This window comes from Canis lupus, chromosome 23 (assembly GCF_011100685.1).
Source record: "Canis lupus familiaris isolate Mischka breed German Shepherd chromosome 23, alternate assembly UU_Cfam_GSD_1.0, whole genome shotgun sequence".
NCBI classification, from domain to species: Eukaryota; Metazoa; Chordata; class Mammalia; order Carnivora; family Canidae; genus Canis; species Canis lupus.
The window spans coordinates 26,903,257-26,924,600 of record NC_049244.1 but is presented as its reverse complement, the minus strand read 5'-3'; the positions used below and the strand labels follow the sequence as shown (position 1 = coordinate 26,924,600).

Genomic DNA, 21,344 nt, shown 5'->3' with positions numbered 1-21,344 from the left:
TTAAACCATTGTTTTGGCAGAGGAGGGCGGGAGTAGGGAGAAGCACCACTATGTGAAAGCTGATGCGCACGTTCCCCAGGGCGGGGAAATCTGATGGGGACCTGCTTGGGAGGTGCTCTCCGCCAAAGCCAAAGGCACCTGAAAACGATGCTGGGTCCACAGGCATTGCTTGGGCAGACTCGTGACTCTCTAAGCTATGGTACATACCCTCTAACCTTGGTAACAGGTAGCTTGCTTCTGACTTCCTGAGCCCACGAGATGGGGGGTGGCTAATGGCCACACAGAGTATTGAGGCACTTTAACTCTCCCCTCCCAGACGAATACCCCCAGGCTGTTTAATAGTCCTAAGTGAAAGAAAAATGCAAAGTAGTAGCCTAATAAAATTAAGCAAGAGCCAGCCCAAAGTAGGAAATCAGCTTTAGGGGACTTCCTGGGCAAGGATGCTCAGGTCACTTTACAGATAAATCAGGAAGTGAGGACCTCAGGGTTGTAGGAGTCTTAGTCACCAACCTGAGTGAATGACCTCAGAAAATCTTGAGGCTTCTGCAGCAATCATCCACCCTTATTTGAGAATTGGTAAGAAACGCCAGCATGGAGCTACTCTCTCTAAGGGACAAGCAAGCCATGACAGCCCTCCTTGGATGAACCAGCATAATTTTAAGCCAAAGGTCATTTTAGTTCAACACTGCACATTCTGGAAAGCAATCTAGAGCAGTTACAAATGTACAGTACAGTCTTTCTATAAAGTCTAACCCATGCTAGAAAATAATGACAATAGGAGGAATCACCAGCTAGTGTAGACTTACTGTGTCCAATGCACTGTACTAGGCATTTTACATAAATTGTTCTGTGTAATCCTTCCAAGACCCCACATTGTATCATCATCTTCATTTCAGATGAGGATGCTGAGGCCCAGAGGCATTAAAGTCATAAAGCAAGCAGCAAGTAGCTAAAGTTCAAAGCGAGGTATGAGTCAGGCCCAAGTTCATTCTCTCAACCACATGACCAAGTGGACAGCTCTCAAAGCATCATCAAGCACATACATGTTCTTGGACATATATGTGTCCAAACATATGGCCATGGTTGGCTCAATCCATTCTTCAAAAATTGAACAAAAGGGGTCCACTAAACAGATCCCTTTCCATTCTGAAAATTTTTCACCCACAAATCTGGGATACTCACTTACTTTTATAAATTGTTTTGGAGAGCTTCTGAAAGAAGACACAGGTAACAAGAGTTTTAAAAGAAAAGAGTGGGAGATAATGATTGTCAAAGTACCTTAGGTTAAGGGAAGCTCCTGCATACAAAGCAGAGCTCTGAGCTTCCTGGTGACACAGGCAAAGCAATGGATTTTACAATCCTCAAATGAAATGAGGAAACATGCCAGCTCCCTAAGAGAGAAGTATAATTTGCTGGTAAGGAACCGAGAAGTTCGTTGTAGGACTCTTGTAGAGTCATGGTGTAAGACATGTCTTCCTTAGTTTTACAGAAAATGAAGAGATATTTTTCTCACATCACTTAGGTATTCTTAACCCTTGATAAAAAGCGAGGACATCAGGCTAAAGCACAGATCTTTGAAGGTCCTTCTATGTGGAGCTGAAGCGAGGTGACCCAGGTCTCTGTGGACAGCTGTGGCAGATGGCAGCACGCTGACATGTGTCAGTGCCGGGGAACTGGGCCACATTACCACTAACTTCTCCAATTCCCACCACAGTGGCCAGGGGTGGCTTTTTCTAATCTTAAATTGTTGAAATTTGTCAAGTTATTTCACAAATTACTTGCCTACACTTCTTCAGAAGGGGTCTGGAAACTGGCTTTTTAAAGTTTCAAATACGTTAGGCAAATTCTCAAGGCACTAAACCTGTACTAAAAGTAAACGAAACCTAACTAGCCACAAATTTTCATAGGTGAGAAAATACCATCAATAATTTCCAGATGTAGCTCTTATGGGAAGGACAGTGAGCCATCTTCCCCCAAGCTGCAGACCTCTGTTTCAGCTGTCAGGCCCCTACACTCCAGTGTGGCTTTCTCCTTCACCAACTGCAAACCTGAGCCTCTCCGCTTGCTGTGGCACTGCAGGGACAGGTACGCTGCCGGCACTTGGCCTGCTCACACCTGGCCCACGTGACAGGGGTCTCACTGCAGACAAAACACCTCTGATGGCTGAAGCATTTTTAAAAGCTGGTCTCACCAAGGGCTTGACCCCAGGCCAGTCTCAACCTGAGTCATGGGGCTGGAAGGCAGGAAGGCCTGGCTTGGAGCTCCAGACGTGATTCTGGTACCAGAGTATGTTACATAACTTTCTATGGTTCAGTTTTCTCACCCATAATATGGGGAAATCATACTTCTCTTGCAGTTGTTCTGAAAATCAGACATTGCATATGGCAGGTGTGCTGAAGGAGAGGCACAGAGAAGGTAGTCCTGACTGTTACCGTTGCTCTACCCCCCTCCTTGTCGGTCCCAGGCTTCTGTGACCCTGCAGAGACTGCTGACAGTCACCCAGAGTAAGGAGGTGACAAATCTGGACACAGGGCACTATTCCAGTCCTCTCCTTCCTTACTGAGACTTGAAATTGGAGAGCTTTGCATTAATCAGACATGCATTCCCACAGCTAACTGGGCAACCGTATTCCTTGGTGCTACTGCACCTCAAACTTGTCTTCTATGCCAGGGGTTCCCAAAGTGGAGTCCCTTATTAGCAACACCAGCATCACCTGGGAAGTTGTTAGAAATGCAAATTTTCAGGTCTTACTGACTCAGAAACCCGGAATCAAAACCTCCTTCAGATTTGATCCCCAAATAGGTTTTGCCTGGCATACTGTATTTCTGGATCATGACATGATCATGACATGTTGGGCCCAGACACTTGTGTTTTAGCAAGCCTTCCAGGTGATTCCAATGCACCCCAAATTTGAGAATGCACATTTCACAAAGGCAGAATTTTGTGCGCTGCTGTGTGCCTGGTGTTAGGATAATGTCTGACATACAGTAAGTGCTTAGTAAGTATCTGTGGAATGAATGAATGAATGAATGAATGAATGAATGAATGGGTACAATAAATAATGAGTAATGAGTGAAGGTAGGGATGAAGCCAATTAATTTTTCAGCTCCCGAATTCAACAAACTGTATTAAGTCCCTACACTGGCCCAGACCAACACTGTATCTAGGTGCTGGGGTATAAAATAGGAATCTCAAATCTTAAGATTCAGCCAATTATTGTAAACAGACTTTAAAAACAACTACATTAATATGGCACAAAAATGCTTACTTTGTAATATTTTATTTAAAAATCAAGATTATAAATTCACACAGTATCATGACAGCTATGTAATATTTCTATTACTATGATTTTTCAAAATTTATCTAATGAGTATGCATATTACTTTTATAACTGAAAAAAAGTAAACATTCCAAAAATTTCTCATTGAGAATGACAAATATAGTAATGGATATAAAGGCATAGAAATGACAATGATTATTCTTGCCTAAAGGGGAGGTCAAAATGTTTCTGACAGGTCAGGGCTATAACAAATGAAATAATGTAATATAACAGGAAGAGGTAAGGAGTGTGATAAAATTGGAGTATGTATGCCTCATTGTACACATTCAAACTAAAAAAAAAAATTTGGGATCCCTGGGTGGCGCAGCGGTTTAGCACCTGCCTTTGGCCCAGGGCGCGATCCTGGAGACCTGGGATCGAATCCCACGTCAGGCTCCCGGTGCATGGAGCCTGCTTCTCCCTCTGCCTATGTCTCTGCCTCTCTCTCTCTCTCTCTCTGTGACTATCATAAATAAATAAAAATTAAAAAAATTTTTTTCCCCAAAATACTGTGCTAGGCAAAACCTATTTAGGGAGCAAATCTGAGGTTTGAAGGATGAATAGGAGTTCTCCAGACAGGTGAAAAAAAGGGAGAATGGCAATGCAGGTAAAGAGAAAGAAGGATCATCATGGGTAAAAACGTGATGGTTTGCAACAGCCTGATGTATTGAAGTATCTTTTATGAATATTTCTGGATCATGACAGGACAAGCTAGGTGTAGGGGCGAACTGGAAATCAGAAGGGCCATATCGTGGATGTCACTGAATGCCCATGCCAACAAAGTCTGTGACTTCACACTGCAGGCCAGCATAACCAACTTTCCCACTGTAGTAACTCCAAAAACAGAGAATGGAGGTCTGAGGGCAAAGCACAAGATTTCTTTGAATGCTCACCTTTTATCTTAAACATTAATGAGAAATTTGTATCCTGCACCATTGTACTATACAGTATTGAAACTTTTAAAAAGATGCCAAGGTTAAATGACTCCCTCTTGCCCCCACCCCAACCCTTCCAGAGAAACTCATGTCTCAGGAATATGAAACATCTTGGTGCATAAATCTTTGCAGCTCTCCTTACTTTCTTCGGGTGGATTCCTGGAAGAGGAATTAATGGGTCAAGGGATATTAACTTTTCAAAGGCTTGATACAGGCTGCCAAATTGTTTACCAGAAAGGGGGAGTAGTAGTCCTTTTCAACCAGAGGAACTGCATTTAGATTTTATAAAGATCAATATTTGGCTAGACCCTAAGGGCCCTGACTCTTCTAACTCTAGTACAGCACTTGCTTTTCTCTTTTTCTCTCTTAAAGTCATTTGATTGTTTGTTAAACTGATCCCTGTTTGTTTCTCATGCACTCATTTATTCATTTGTTCCTTCATAACCTTTATGGAGAAAATCTCTTGAGCGTACTAATGGTAGGCACTGGATGCCATTTGTCAGGGTTCACCCTCAGTTACCCAGTCTCCTCACTCTACATCCCCTGTGGTGACCTCTTCTCCTCATGTGGGTTTGGCCACTAGTCATATGTTAATTATTCCCAAATTCGGACTCCCCAGCTGTGACTTTCCTCTGAAGTTCAAACCTATATGACTGATGATCAGAGCTGCTAGGTCCACCATTGTCCTTGTTTCTCAAACTAGAGCCACAGGCTTCTTCCTTAGCTCTTGCCTCTCTCTAACCCTGTGTTATCAGCTCACCACATCCTGACAGATTTATCCCTCAGTGTTTCTGGACTCCCTTCCCCATTCTCCATACATCTAAGATCAATTTACTTCGGTCTCATTGTCTGCTGCTAGACACTGCCATTCCTCCAAGTCCTCATGAGCATGGAGTCAAATCAATGTGGAAGATCAAATCACAAACACCCAGGTCACCTTGTTATGGAATTCCCTGCAGACTGTCACATGCATGCCTATAAAATTTCTCTAATGACTGTGATTATTAAAATAGCAACTGTTAACATTGTATAACTTTTCCACAAAGAACTTTAATATGCAGGATCTTAGGCCCCAAATAATACCTTACAGAAGAGGAAACTGGTTCTGGTCAAACTACCCAGAGCTAACTACACTGGTCAAACTATCCAGGGCTGGTCAAACTACCCACAGCTAATCACAGGCAAAGTCCAGATTCAGCTCAGTATCCTAAATCCAACCTGATGCTCCTTCAGTGGTACCACTCTTTCTATTTTGTGTAATCTAGCCTGTCCCAAGATGCTCAGTATGATACCAGTTTAAACTGAAATACACCTGCACCCACCCTCTCATTTCTGCTACATTTAAAAACCACCACACCCCTGGCACTTCCAGGAGTAACACTGCTAGCTTAGGCAGCAAAAATTAAGTAAGACCATTTTCAACTGATCCGAGACTTCATTCAACTGCTCTGTAATGAGTAAACACAAATTTTATAGTAACTTTATTTTCCCAACCTAAAAATCAGATATTATAGTGTGAGAAAGATATTTTTCTCTTCAAAAAATTTATTTCTGGGACGCCTGGGTGGCTTAGCAGTTGAGCGTCTGCCTTTGGCTCAGGGCATGATCCTGCGTGATCCTGGGGTTCCAGGACCGAGTCCCACATCGGGCTCCTGCAGAAAGCCTGCCTGCTTCTCCCTCTGCCTCTCTATGTCTCTCATGAATAAATAAATAAATCTTTTCAAAAAATTTATTTCTATAAAGTCTTAACTCATTATAAAAACTTAGAGCTTCTTTGGTTATACACATTTTTATTCTTTTTAAAGATTTTATTTGAGAGAGAGAGAGACAGAGACAGAGAACATGAGCCAGGGAGCAGAGGGGCAGAGAGAGAGGGAGAAGCAGGCTCCCCACTGAGCAGGAGCCCAATGCAGGACTTGATCCCAGGACTTGGAGATCATGACCTGAGCCAAAGGCAGATGCTCAACCGACTGAGCCACACAGGTACTCCTGGTTATATTTTTAAAGAATCACTTTCCTGAAAAATCACAACATGACATTGGAACAGTCCCAGAAAATCTAAGACGTGTTGTCTGTTACTCTACTTCCAAAATGAATACCTGCTGCTAAAGATACATACAGGTTTTTCCTACTATCTGAAAGTAGTGTGTTCCTATGAAAACTTTTGTCAGCCAAAAGACACAAAATGAAGAAGCAATTACCATTAGTTTCTATGGAAAAAATCTTGAGCAGACCCAGACCCAAAAAATAATCTCTCTTAAGCTTTTCTGATACATTAGGACACGTTTTGCTAACAGATGCACAAAATAAATCAAGATAAAGCACAGATGCTCACAGACACAGATCAAAGTTATGGAGGCTGGAGGCTGAGATGTTGAGTATAGTTCCTGGGGAAGGACACTGGTGGGGCCACTATTGCTGCTTGGTGTATGTGCTGCCTCTATGATGGCTTGCTGCAAAACAAACAATGAATGCTATTTTTGCTTTTTGCCTTTTTTCACAAAAGCAAAAATCCTCATTGGATTTCTCCCACTTGGTGAAAACAGGTACTAAGGTAGGTTTTTGTAAAAGAGAAGTAGCATAACGTGAACTCTCAAAAAGTGGAGGATATCTGCACTCTGTCTAGTACATGTGTTTCTGTTTTAGAGTATATGTATCAGCCAGGATGAAACCAGTTATAGAGAAATGGAACATGGGCTGGATTTTGTAAAAATGAAAGCTATGTGTAACATGATGAAAGGAGCAGAATAGGATCCTGCTGACTGGTCAATGGGAATCACAGTTCCCACAGACCATACTAAATGGCATATGTGAAGGATCAGAGTCAGTGGAAGACTGTTTTGTCAGAATCCAGTGAAAAAGGTGTTGTGGATAATTTTATGTGTCAAATGGCCAAACTATGGTGACCAGTTGCTTGGTCAACACTAGTCTAGACATTTCCATAGAGATATTTTAAAGACATGATTAACATCTTAATTAATTGACTTTAAATAAAGCAGATTGCCTTCAATTATATGGATGGGCCTCACTCAATCAGTGGAAGGCCTTAAGAACAAAGATGGAGTTTTCCCCAAAAAAGGAATTCTGCTTTTAGACAACAACCTAGAAAATCTGCTCGAGTTTACAACCTTCAGACTCACAATGCAGCCTGACTCTTACCTGAGCCTCCAGCGGGCCAGAGAACCCAGCAGGTTTTGGACTTGCTAGTTCCCACAATCCTTAAAAATCAATCAATTCCAATCTCAGTATCTCTCTCTACAGATAGATCAATCAATAGATAAATAATCCTATTAGGGGATCCCTGGGTGGCTCAGCAGTTTAGTGTCTGCCTTCAGCCCAGGGCATGATCCTGGGGTCCTGTGATCGAGTCCCACATCGGGCTCCCTGCATGGACACTGCTTCCCCCTCTGCCTGTGTCTCTGCCTCTCTCTCTGTGTGTGTCTTTCATGAATAAGTAAATAAAATATTTAAAAAATAATCCTATTAGATCTGTTCCTCCAGGGAATTTTGACTAATACAGAAGGAAAATAGAGAAAGGAAGCAAGGGGTATAAGATAGCACAGGGCAGGCTGATAAAGGTCTCTTAAATCTGTACCCGACTTGGGTGTGAAATGAAGATATGGCCAGGAGCTCCCAAAAGGTAGTGAAAGAGCATGTGCCCCAAACAGAAACAAGACCATTGGGATTTATTCTGACATTGACTTACACTCCCAGAGGAGAGGCTGAAGTATGGCAAGAAGGTTACCAGGTAAAGGAAACTGCCCCACCACATTTTGAGGTGAGAAAAGGTAAATCCTTAACTTCTACAAGTTATAGGCAGTTTCTAATTTTATGATGAACTTAAAAGTTAAATTAATAGAATTAAAATTAAATTCATAACTCATTAGTGAACTAATGCTGGAAAATCAGAAACTCATAGACTTTTAAAAGATACAGAGCTGGGCCATCCAATATGGTAAGCTATTAGCCAGGTGTGACTATTTAAATTTAAAATAATTCAAATAAAATTAAATCAGAAGTTCAGTTCCTCAGGCACACTAGCTATATTTCAAGTGTTCAATAGCCACTTGTGGCTAGTGACCATATTATTGGACAGTGAAGATACAGAACGTTTCCATCATCACATATTAATAAATATTATTGTGAGCATAATAAATCATATAAAATACTAATAGAAACAGTTTTCAACAATGACTCCAGAGGCATGTAACATAGGGAAAAGACTAAGACCTCTCTCTCACACACACATATACACACCCCACATTTACCCTAACCCAGACCACTGCCCACTCTGACCCTCCCCCATAACTCATGGGCCACCATTCTGCAACAGCTGACATTTTAAAGTCTTTGGGGATGTACGAAATATAAAAGGAACCTACAGAAGCATGCACTTATGTCAAGAACAGGCACAAAAATGCTGTTCTGAGTGGCACAGTTACACATGAGTCTTTACGGTGAATATTTTATCAGAGGCATACAACCCTTCTCATCTTTTGTCACCTAAACTCTGTACAGCTATCTGAAAAGAAAGGTTCAAAAATAACACAGGTTTTAGCTCAAGTCTGAAGATGCCCTTAGTTCTGATGTGTTAACATTCAGCCTTAGGAACTGAAACCTTTACTAAGCATTGTTGGGAGTTTAGCGCCATTATCATATAAACCTGCTGGCGTTGTGGTTTTCTCCTTTAATGACTGGGGCTCTTAGAATAAGCCCTGGACAAGAAGTCTGTGACCTACAGCTTGGACCCAACTCTGCCACCTGCTAGCTATGTGACTGGTTAAGCCAGTGGATCTAACTGAATCTCACTCAGTTCCCTCATTTATAAAATAGAGTTACTAATACTCATTCATTCATTCATTCATTCATTCCCTAACTCAAAACCTTACTATGTGCTAGGCACAAGTAGCAGGGAACACAATAATGAGTCAAACAGGAATCCCTGTGCTCTCAACTTATTTTGGTCCAAGTCAAGGGGTAATTTAGAGATTTTGAAGAATTACTGTGTTCAATCTTTCTCAAACTATTGCTCAGTTTGAAGGGCCACTGCTTGCCCTTAAATCCCGGTGGACCTTGGGTTGGGGGAAAGAGGTCATTTTTTTAAAAGATTTTATTTATTTATTTATTTATTTATTTATTTATTTATTTATTTATTTATTTATTTATGAGAGAGACAGAGAGAGAGAGAGAGAGAGAGGGGCAGAAGGAGGAAAAGCAGGCTCCATGCAGGGAGCCTGATGTGGACTCAATCCCGGGTCTCCAAGATCACACCCTTAGGCTGAAGGCGGCACTAAACCGCTGAGGCACCAGGGCTGCCCAAGAGGTACTGTTTTGTTCTCTTCTACTATTAGGGGTGATTTGGTGGGAAGCTCAGAATATGCTGAAAGAACTGGAAAGCCACAAACTCCCTTAAAAACAAAAGAAGAGATGGAGCCCAGCATCCCGGTGGCAGTAGAGAACCGACCATCCTTCAGTAGCTCTCTTCAGGGTAGGCATTTCTGATAAAAGGAGTTTTATTGGCCCTCATTATCTGTGTTAATTGACTTAGTTCTTTCATTTAGAGTGTGCTTATAATTTCATAATTCATTATAAGTGTAGTGCATAGGAGTTCTAAATCAGGAGAACTGAGAAGGTGTGCTGTTTAACTCCTATTCCTCAAAGATCTTCAATTGGTGCCCCCCTGAAAACCAATCCGTTAGAAGACCCCAGCCTGCCAAAAATATAAATCAAAGATGCAAAAGGGAGGTAAACAAGGAAAGGTCTATACATGAGGAAAGACTCAATGGTATCTCAAGTAGCAGCCAAGTGGAGACAATATGGTAGGGCCAGAGCTGGACCTTAGGAAGACCTGGAGCCAGTGTCTTCAGCACAGTCAGGAAACTTTCTCCAAGTTTTGTCCCTACTTTTATTTATTTGTTAGCATCATTCTTCTTTCTTATTTAGGAAAACTTTTCTCCATGTGGCAGGAAATAGGATCATTGTCAACTTCTGAGTTTTCTCCTTACAGCCTAGCCCCTGGAGATAGAATGTCCAAACTTCCTGGTTACACACTACCGAAGATCCCACAGAAGGGCTCTGATTGGCCCAGCTCAAATGAGGTGTCCACTTCTGGGCCAATCAGCTCTGGCCAGGACAGAGCTGGGTGGCTCCCATGGAAGTCATATAGCTGGATTATTAGAACAAAGGTTAGCAACATGAAGAGGTAAGAAAGTGTCATAAATTATGTAGAGGAGAGTAAGTGCTCAGTATGCCTGCACAGAAAATCCATAATCACAAAAGGTTACATTAATTGAGTGCTTACTATGTGCTGCAGACTACTTTAAGGGCCATACATGAGTTAACTCATTTAATCCTTATGATAACAATAATCGATTTTTTTAATCCCCATGTTACAGATTAGAAAACTGAGGCACAGAGAGGTTGCACAGCTTGCCCAAGGGCACACAAACTGGTGTGTGTGCGGGTAGGATTCAAAAGGAGGCAGTTTGGTTCCAGACTCTATATTCCTACCTATTATATATAGTTCAGCATTATACTGTCTATACAATAGCCTATACTCTAACTTATGTTATGAAATACCAGGGCTAGGTCATGAAGACTGTTGAATCTTTAGTCTGGACTTTTTACTCTGTAGGTAACGAGGTGCCATCAGAGTGTCAGAATAGCAGTGACACAATCAGATTTCTCCTAAGGAAAATTAATGTGTCCACAGAATGTGGTATGAATTCACTTCAGTGGAGGGTGGTAGTAATAGAAGTGAGCAGACGGGAGGCAAAAAGTGGCTGAGGGGGCCTGAGAGTCACCGCAGAGGTTATGAGAAAGGTCTTTAGAGCTACCCTTGTCTGGGAAGGATAGGAGTGAGAAGTAGATGGGAAACCAAAAGTAGAGACATCAATCTGCCAACTAAAAGGGCAGACACCACAGGCCTCTGCTGTGTTAAACAATTGCTAATCACCCAAAGGAGGACATTTTTGAAAGCAAAGGTAGAACAGTTAATAATAATGCTGAGATGACAGGGATAAGTTGCAACCATCCAAGGAAACTGAGGCATATGATCACCTAGTTAAACGTGATCAGCAGTGAAGACCCAGAGAGCTGCTTTAAAAAAGACTCCAGTGACTGCTCTCTCTCCTCCTTCTTTGCCCAACATGTGGTCTGCTTTCTTCTATCACTTAACTGCTATTACATCCTTGGCTTTCTCAATCTGGCCCCTCTTGCAATGTCAAATCCATCCCACCCATCCAGGGTCACAGCAAGGAAGGTTCAAGGCCTTCCATCTCGACCATGGACCGACACTGTGCCGACCTGCAATCCCTCCATCTACCCCTAGCCAGCGCTCCCATCCTCCCCCTGGAGGGCCTCCCCCACACTTTGTTCTGGCACCTCCACTTTCATGAGCCTTTATTCTTTTATCATTCAAAGTTCATTCCCCTGCTTCTCCCTCTGCCTATGTCTCTGCCTCTCTGTGTCTCTAATGAATAAAAAAGTAATCTTTAAAAAGGGAGGGGGGCTCCTGGGCGGCTCAGTAGTTGAGCATCTGCCTTTGGCTCAGGTAGTGATCCTGGGGTCCTGGGATGGAGTCCCTCATCAGGCTCCCAGCAGGGAGGCTGCTTCTCCCTCTGTCTATGTCTCTGCCTCTCTCTCTCTGTGTCTCTATGAATGAATGAATGAATGAATGAATGAATGAATAAATAAATAAATCAATCTTTAAAACAAAATGGAACAAAGATCATTCCCTTTGGGGTCTGAGCAGATTGTTCTATTTGGGATGCTGTTCGACCTAAACTCCTCATGACTGGTGTCTCCTTGCCACCAGGGTCCTCTCTTCCCATTTATGGCCCTCTCTGAAATCCCAGTCATGGTCACCTCGTCATGTTTCAACATGCCTCTTCCTTAATTTTCATCATATCACTTACTTCCACCTGTGTCCTTATTAACTTATTGTTCGTCTTTTCCAGTTGAATGAGAACTCTGTGAAGGCAGGAATGTTGTCTATTTTGTTCCCTACAATGTTTCCAGCATCTGAAACACTTGTTGGTACCTCGTAAGTCCTCAATAAATGTCTATTAAAGGGGAGAATAGGAAACATATGAAATTTGCAGCATCTGATGTTACTCCTAAGTGGAATGTCTATGACTCTTATAATTTCAGAAACAATCCATCTGGGGCCAATAACGTTTTGCAAATAACAGTCAATTGAGATTTTGAAAATCTGCACATCATTTGATACTCATCTCATTTTTAACAGTGAAAAAAAACCTAGTCTAGAGAAATTAAGGGGTTGGAGGTCCAGGGCTACATCCTAAGAAAGCAACGTTAAAATAAAATGATTTGCAGCCCTTCGGGTTTCTAGTCCATCTCTTCACAAACCAGGTCAATCTTCCCCTCAGGTAAAAGAAAATCTACAACAATAAACAATTCGTTCATATCAGTACTTCTTATCAAGGTAAAAAAAATGCCTCTTAACTGGGCATTCCTTGGGGCCTTCTTTCTTAAAGGAACTACCTAACACAAGACCATGCATTTCCTTAAAAAACAAAATGAAACAAAACAGCTAGAATTCAGAATCCTGGAACTGCTGAGGTTGACAAGCTCAGTTTTATACTCCGATAATACCAGTGACCCTGGAGTTGCAGGCTTGAGACAAAGAACCTCGAGGGCTTATTAAGACTCCTGAGAATGTTCTGGAATACCAGTTTTAGAGTCTTCATGGAACTCAAATCTCAGCACCACAGTTAAATGTTTGAAGCAAAAGAACATAAGTTTAAAGAACTTTAACCAAGAGCAGATGTTTCCCTTCACACCATGCTGCTTTAACAACCAGTATTTGTGATTTTTTTCTCCCCACCATTCCCTGATTTACATAGGCATCCAAAACATTGATGAAAGGCACTTTAACAAAATGTTGAAATGGTGTGGTTGGACCAGTACTATCCTAGTTTTACCTCTTGGTTAAAAAAAAAAAAAAAAAAAAAAAAAAAAAAAAAAAAAAACCCAAAACCTTTTCTATTCCCATGACTTCAGACCAACAAAAATATAACACGGTCCTAATGGCATTTGAAACCCCCATGGTAAACAGAGCAGTTAAACTAAGTACTTGGGGATGGTTTTCATTACAATGTGCTAAAGAAATGAATGTTTTATTGTTCCTTTGTAAATACCCTGGAGAACACTGGGATGGTTCTTCTGGAAGATGGAAATGATTTGAGGGAGTTTCAGATCTCATGAAGATATGTGATCTCTTTTGAGTAACAAATAGGATTTATTTTGGGGGGGGTGCTTTGTATTCACAACTATTGAGCATTACACTTAAAGATTATTTTCAATGTCCAATAACCTTTCTACTCAATACTCAATTCTACTTCTTGCCTTCCTTTTTATTTTTAATGTATTCCATATTTGCCCTTGCATGGTCTCAAAGCACTCTCCCAGGAGAATGAGCTGTAAATTAACATAGCATGTTCAAATTCATGTATGTGGCAGACTGTATGTTCCAAAGATGGCCACAACAGTTATTTCGCATTCCAAATGGTCTGCAGGAACTGTGCCACTCCCCCATCAAAAAGCAGAGTTTATGTCCCTCTATTTGAACCAGTATGGGCTTCTGTGATGATTTTGACCAATACATAAGGTAAAAAGGGTGCTATATGACTTGAGGCCTCGTCTTAAAAGTTCCATGAATGCTCACTTTGTTCTCTTGGGATGCTTGCTCTTAGGACACAGCCATCATGCTTTGAGGAAGCCCAAGAGTCTGTGGAGAGGCCTATAGCCAGCAACAACTTATCAGCCATGTGAGTGCACCATCTTGAAAGTGGCAGCCACTATCACTTCAGCCATGTGGAGCAAAGATTAGTTAAGTCTCCCCAGTCCTGCCCAAATTGTAGATTTGTGAGCAAAATGAAAGACTGTTGTTGTTTGAACCTTCTATGTTTTAGGATTGCTCATTACACAGCAGAATAGATACCCTCTTAAAATCCTCGCTAACCTATGGGAAGATACCAGACTACAGTAATTTCTTAAGGTAAAATCCACATCCTTTATAAAGGATGCAATTAGCAGCACTCTCAGATATGCAGAAATATAAACAAGGATACTATGAATACTTCCAAGGAGTGGGCCTTGAGGAATATGCTTTAATCGAAAGGTAAGAACAGTTTGTAATTAGCTTCGCAGTTTGTGATGATGCCTCGAAACTGCTGGAACTAGCGGGTACTCGGGAGGTAAGCATTGCCCCTGCAGTGTGCCTTACATTATTAATCGGCTGAGCAAACCTGTAGACAAACATGAGCTCAGTTTTTGTTTATCACAAGTTACAAATGTGCAGAATGTGAATTAATGATGATGTTTTACTATTCAAGAGCGACACAGAATAATGTCCACGTTCCCAGGCACCATCAGAGTCAGAAGGGATTGTAGAGACCTCTGCTAAGCTTGAGGCTTAGTCAAAAAAACAAAACAAAACAAAACAAAAAAACAAACAAACAAACAAAAAAAAAAACATGTGTGTTATCTTCAGGTGTCCTAAAGAGAATCTTCCATTGCCCTCTGGAGAGTGTCTCAGAAGCCGAGTAGCAGCTACAGCTCTCATTCAAAATGAGAAGTCACTGAAATAAAGTTTCTATGCCAACTGAATGATAAAGAGTTCCATCAAAAGCTAACTTTATTTCTACCAGGAATATATGTAAACATTTTCTTTTAAAGTTTTCCCATCTTTTCAGGTATTTTCTTTTGACTTCTACTCCCTGTATCCTCCATACCCCAACCTTTTTCTCTCTGAAGAAGCTTTCTTTATAAAAGCTTCTCTGCCTTCTGCTCAATAATATCCCTACCACCCCTTCGATAACATCCCTAGTTCTGCCACCAATAACATCCCCTATCTAAAGAAGATGTGGGGGCAGCCCGGTGGCTCAGTGGATTAGCACTGCCTTCGGCCTAGGGCCTGATCCTGGAGACCCAGGATCAAGTCCCACGTTGGGCTCCCTGCATGGAGCCTGCTTCTCCCTCTGCCTGTGTCTCTGCCTCTCTCTCTCTCTGTGTCTCTCATGAATAAATAAATAAAATCATTAAAATAATAGAAAGGAAGGAAGGAAGGAAGGAAGGAAGGAAGGAAGGAAGGAAGGAAGGAAGGAAGGAAGGAAGGAAGGAAGGAGGAAGATGTGGTATATGTAAATGGTGGACGATTACTTAATCCTTAAAAAGAAGGAAATCCTGCCATTTGCAACAACATGGATGGACCTAAGTGAAATAAGTCAGGCAGAAAATGATGAATACTGTATGATATAACGTATATGTGAAACCTAAAAAAGTCAAACTCCGAAAACAAGAGTGGAATGGTGGTTGCCAGGGGCAGAGGGTAATGCTGGAGAAATGGGGAGGTGGGGGTCAAAGGGCACAAATTTACAGTTATAAGATTAATACATTCTGGAAATGCAGTGCACACCATGATGACTATTGTTAACAACACCGTTAATACAACACATTGCATAATCACACAAGAGATAGCTGTTAATATTCTCACTACAAAAAAGGTAACTATGGATATGTTCATTAACCTTAAGGTGGCCAATGATTTCACAATATGTAGGTATATCGAATCATCATGTACACCTTAAATTTACACAATGTTGTCACTTGCAGCTCAATAAAGCTGGGGAAAAATAATCTTATTTTTTCCCATTACCCCCAACAATATACCATTACTATCACCCCCATTGGTAATACTGCTACTATTCCAGATAATAACGTCCCTAATATCCCATCAGATTTCATGCCTACTACCCATCTTCCCCAGCTGCATTTTCAATACCTAGGAATACTGCTGTAAGACTCACGGAATGAAGATATAGACTAGGAAGTAATTAATTAGATGGGAAACCTTGGTTTGATCCATTTTCTCTTATTGCTTAGGCTAGATGTATAATAACTGTTATTAGAGTACTTGGGCCTTTTGTCCAAAAATACATAACTTGTATTACTTTTATAGACTACAGCACCACTCATATCATGATAATCTTATTTTTTAGTCCTGTAAACACTTAAGTCAGAAGTGATCCAATGAGTGAATCATTTGAAGTCTTGATTTTCCTCACAACATGTTTTTTTTTCACTGTAGTCTCACTCAGATGGTAACATTTACTTGAACCTTAAAAGAAGAAAAAAATGTGCAAACATAATAGCCCTTGTATTAAACTCCAATCCCGGCTGTTAGCTAAGAAAGGGGAAGACAAAAACAGTTATCACTCAACAAACACTGACTTACTGGATGGAGGGCACAGGGTATAGTAAAATGAGCCCAGCAAAATGTACAAAAATGAGAACGTCTGGCGCTCAAATTCAGCGTGCCACCATCATAAACCTGAATTAGCCCAATATGCCTCCTTGACGGGGGAAATCATCCCAACTCAGACCCACCATAAAATCGCAGAATATTTAGAGATCGCCAATGTGCAAAAGTCTCATTTTACAGAGAAGGAAACAACAAATTCAGGAAAGTGATATGCCTTGCCTAAATGACTGTTACTAGCAGGTTTCCTTTACCGGAATCAGGACAAAATTCTGGAGTTGGGCTTTTAAAAAGTTCCAGAGTTCTCCTTGAGGAGGCAAGGCAATTTCAGCAAAGGAGTACTTTGTGTCCAAGTGCTTTCCTCCACCAAGCCATGTGCAGAGCTCATCCTAATGCTGAGAAGGATGAGTGGGAATTCTCCCAAAGGCAGAAGACCCTCGGAGAGTCCACATGATCCGCAATCAAAGTGAAACCTTCCACTTGCAGAGGAAGATAAAACAGGCAGCCTAAGCGCTTGGCAGGATAAACTCCATTTCTTAGAGGAGACACCCCACCCTCCACACGCCGCCGCGAGGTCTGTCCAGATTCCCACGTTCATTGTCTGTGCTGGATCCCACACAAATCTGGCAGACAGGAGGTCTCGCCGAGCAGGGGCGTCCAGCACCTCTGAGCCACGCACGCGGGCAAGTTCAGCCTGTGCTGTGAACCCGTCAGCTACCACATGTGTTCACTGACGGTGCATAATTAGCACTCAAAACATGTTCCATCTCATAAAGAAAGAAAGATATATATATATATATATGCACGCATGCCACTTTGGAAACCTTCCCGGTGAGAACAGCAATTTCCATATTTGTAAACGTGTCTGCCGAGAAGTATGAAGCAGAAACGGGTGACACAAGAACCTTCACAAATCGCTTCCAGAAAGGGTTTTACTCAACAGGTTTCAAATACCCTGAACACTGGAAAAAGCTCCTGCAAGTTACAGGAAAAGAGAAAACGGGTGAACGTCTGTCTACTTCATCTTCGCTGCATTACCTCTGAAAGCATCTGTCTACACGATGCTGATACCGTTCGAGCCCCAGAAATCCACGGGCTCTCGCTCTCTTCATTCCATAAATATGCACCGAGCATCTGCTATATGACCTACTCTCTTCTTGGCATGGGAACAAGAGACAAGAAACAATAAACATACTAAGTAAAAACAGTGAAGTATCTCTGGGAGTCAAAAAGAGCTACAGATAAGAGAAATAGAGAAGAGTGAAGGGAATCAGTAGGCTGGGGAGTGGCAAGGCATAATGGGGGGGTTCCAAGATTTTGTTTGTTTATTTATTCATTTATTTGTTTGTTTGCTTATTTATTTATTTATTTGAGAGAGAGAGAGAGAGAGAGAGAGAGAGAGGAGGCAGAGGGAGAGTGAGAAACAGGGTCCCCGAGGAGCAGGGAGCCTCATGTGAGACTCGATCCCAGGCCCCCAGGATCAGGACCTGAGCCGAAGGCAGATGCTTAATTGACTGAGCCACCCAGGTGCCCATCAGGTGCTCTTTTAAAAATGGTGGGCAGGGTGGGTGGGCTCAACGAGAAGGTGAACTTGAGCAGAGATAGGAAGTGAAGAAGTCAGCCAAGCAGATATCTCAGGGGAGGAAGGTCCATACAAATCATCTCCCCTGTCAAGAGTGACACCAGTATTCAGCAACGGCAACATGAGGCCCTTCACCACGGTAAGCTGAAGGGGGAGATACACCGCCTCATACATAATCACACCCTGCATCTCCTGGATATACCCTGGGTCTTACCCTCCAAACTGTTATTTCTCAGGAAGGAGGGAACTTAATTACTTCACACACTGGCCGACTTTTACAAAGTTTCTCACAATATAAGGGCGCTCTGTCACTTTATTTTGAACAACAAAATGCTTACTAGGGAAAACACATTAATCAAAACTGCCTTGGGACCTTTATTAAAGTCATCTGATGGACTTAATTTTTTAGAGGGAGGGAAGCACATTTAACAAAATTTAAAATAATTCCTGTGGCATGAAACAAAATTTTGGGTGCTACAGTGTTCATGCTTCTTTAAAGACTGCATTTTAAAAAAGCAACGTACAGGGAGGCCTGGGTGGCTCAGTGGTTGAGAGTCTGCCTTTGGTTCAGGGCAAGATCCCGGGGTCCTGGGATCGAGTCCTGCATCGGGCTCCCTGCAGGAAGCCTGCTTCTCCCTCTGCCTGTGTCTCTGCCTCTCTCTGTTTCTCATGAATAAATACAATCTTTTAAAAAAATTTAAAAATTTAAAAACAATGTACAAATTCTGTACACAAATGAAAATGAACAAACTACCAGGACCCTGATGTGGCTCAGTGTTGAGTGTTGAGTGCTGAGCAAAAAAATGCCATTTACGAGAGATTCCATGTAAAATTCAAAACCAGGCGAAGTTAACCTTTGGTGTTAGAAATTAGACAGACTATCTCTGGGGAGAAGGTGGGGAGAAGTAATGGGAGTGGCCAAAGGGAGGGCTTTGGGTTGTTCTATTTCTTGACTTGGGTACTGGTTACCCAGGTGCATTCATTTTGTGCAAACTCACTGAGCTGTACACTTAAGATTTATGCACTATCCTGTATTTATGTTATAGTTAATAAAAAGAGAGTTGTTAAAAAGGGCAATGCAGAGTAAGGGGTTGCATTACAGAGATTTCTCATTCACCTCTGAACTGGATAAGAAAAAAAACAACTATCCTAGTGCTAAATGAGTATTTTTGACTTAGGGTAAGTCTAGAGATGGCATCACTCATGAATTTTTAAAGTGCTGAATTCCAAACAATTTGGATGAAAGTAAATATAATGAACTTGAAACCTTATTTTAGATGGCCCAAAAACTCACTCTGGTGATGATAAAGACACTGAAGGCAAAGATACATAAGAAGTGTAGCAATAAAAAGTGTTTTGTGGAATATAAACATGGGGAGAAAAGTATTATTTCCAAATGTATATATTTTATATATCTAAAAAAGGGCAGTTATAACTAAATTAATAATTAATATTATAAACAGAAATTTAATTATTTCAAATATATTCCTAAATGGCTGTAAAGTTGGCTCCAAACTGTGTTCTGGATCATCCCACATGGGAAACTGTCCTCTCTTATCCAATATATGCTATATACTGATATTGTTCCTTGCTCCTTGTGGCTGACAAGACTCATAACCACCAAATTTTTGTGTCAACTGGAAAACACGGAGAACTGAAACTATTTAAATAAACAAACCCTGCAGAACTATGCTGTCCACACAGCAGCCACTAGCCACATGTGGCTAGCCATTAAGCACTCATAATGTGGCTAGTGCAATTAAGGAGCTGCATTTTTCATTTCACTGAATTTTAATTAACTTCAACTTAAATTTAAAAAGTGAAGGAGTAGAAAATATTTTTTCTATTAAACACAAGTTTATTTTGTAGGACATTTCACTTTAACTATTGGAAAGTTAGCATCCAAATTGAGATGTGATACAAGTGTAAAATATATACCAGATTTCAAAGATTTCACTTGTGGAAAAAAATATAATATAAAATATCTCATTACAGGGGTACCTCGGTGGCTCAGTGGTTGAGTTTCTGCCTTCTCAAAAGTCCCGGGATCGAGTCCCACATCAGGCTCCCCACAGGGAGCCTGTTTTTCCCTCTACCTATGGTCTCTGCTTCTCTCTCTGTGTCTCTCATGAGTAAATAAAATCTTTAAAAATTAAAATAAAATATCTCACTATAAATTGAAAACATAGTATTCTGGAGATATATATATATATATATATATATATCCATATATATTTTATATATATAAAATATAGTACTAAACTTGGTTAAATAAAACATTGTACTAAAATTAATTTCACCCTTGTTTTTACTTTTTTAACACAGCTACCAGAAAATTTTAAATTACATGGGTGGCTGAAATTATATTTCTATTGGACAGCACTGCTAAGGAATAAAATGCCACTTTTGATTAGTGACTATAGGGGAGAGATAAAATGAGAATGAGAAATCAAAGCTGGAAAACCAATATATTTGAAGATCTGATTAACAACTATGGTGGAGGGCAGGATGGGGGTGGGGGAAAGGAAGGAGACAAGGGGAAACATGCCTAAGAAACCAGTGCTTCTTTTAAAGGACCATAGTCAGATAAGTGGGGACGGACCCAGACAGCAGAGCAAACACTATCTATGATTCTACAGCTGTCAATAAATCCAATGACCTAGTTTTGCTGACTACGTGTTAGAAGATTGCCATGTGTGTTATTAAAAAGCAACAAGAATGACAGAGGTGCTGAGCACATGTCTTTCTGGAGTGACAAAAGAGAGGAGGGAGTTTTAAATTGCTCTGCTCCAGATTTCCCCTTCATTAGAGGTTTCGTGGAAGATTACAAAACACCAAGTATCTGGGCATAAACACTTATTTTAGCAGAACCAAGAAAGTGCAATAAGACGCAATAAAGTCCTTCACTCTTGTGAGCAATTGCCGTCATGTACAGTTGGGGGACAATGTTAGGAATCCCCTGTAAAAAGAAAGGAGATTGACCCCGCTGCTGCTAACTACCTGCAATTGTCCATGGTGGTATAGAAACAGGTGTTTGGGAAAGAGGAGAAGTAAGGGGAAAGTTCTTAAATTATATTTGAGAAATGCTGAGGTAAGGTAAGTAAGCAGGTTTCTGACTGCAGACCTTTTCAGAATCTTGACTCTTTTAAGGAGCATCACGACTTTTCCAAGAGGATTTACAACATGCATGTTTCCCAAACACACTGGACCACAGAGCCTCTTTTG

At 41.2% G+C, this 21,344-nt stretch overlaps 1 protein-coding gene and 1 long non-coding RNA gene across 3 annotated transcripts in view; one reads left to right on the top strand and one right to left on the bottom strand.

Moving 5' to 3' along the window:
* Window positions 1–21,344, bottom strand: part of RFTN1 (raftlin, lipid raft linker 1) — a 200,672-nt gene that overhangs the window by 60,942 nt on the left and 118,386 nt on the right. The window lies entirely within an intron of this gene.
* LOC111091922 lies at window positions 12,213–14,882 on the top strand. Its single transcript, XR_005377000.1, has 3 exons — window positions 12,213–12,298; window positions 13,971–14,045; window positions 14,771–14,882. It is a non-coding gene; the product is annotated as an uncharacterized LOC111091922 (long non-coding RNA).